This window comes from Arachis duranensis, chromosome 2 (assembly GCF_000817695.3).
Source record: "Arachis duranensis cultivar V14167 chromosome 2, aradu.V14167.gnm2.J7QH, whole genome shotgun sequence".
Lineage (NCBI taxonomy): Eukaryota > Viridiplantae > Streptophyta > Magnoliopsida > Fabales > Fabaceae > Arachis > Arachis duranensis.
Genome location: NC_029773.3, coordinates 56,441,900 through 56,442,315, shown reverse-complemented (window position 1 = coordinate 56,442,315; position 416 = coordinate 56,441,900).

The following is a 416-nucleotide window of genomic DNA, read 5'->3' as shown; positions in this document are numbered from 1 at the left end:
TTTAAAAGCATGCAGTTGACACCAAACTTTAAAAATTAACACAAGACTCAAACAAGAAACACAAAATATTTTTTTGATTTTTATGATTTTCTAATTTTTTTTGTATTTTTTATTAATTTTTTTGAAAAACATTTTTGGAAAAAAAACGAAAAATAAAAGAAAAATTTTTGAAAAAGATTTTTGAAAAGAGAATTACCTAATCTGAGCAACAAGATGAACCGTCAGTTGTCCATACTCGAACAATCCCCGGCAACGGCGCCAAAAACTTGGTGGACGAAATTGTGATCACTATTCTTTGTACTTGTATGGATTTATTCAATAATTGTCTTTATTTGAATTCACAACTCCGTTCAACTAACCAGCAAGTGTACTGGGTCGTCCAAGTAATAAACCTTACGTGAGTAAGGGTCGATCCC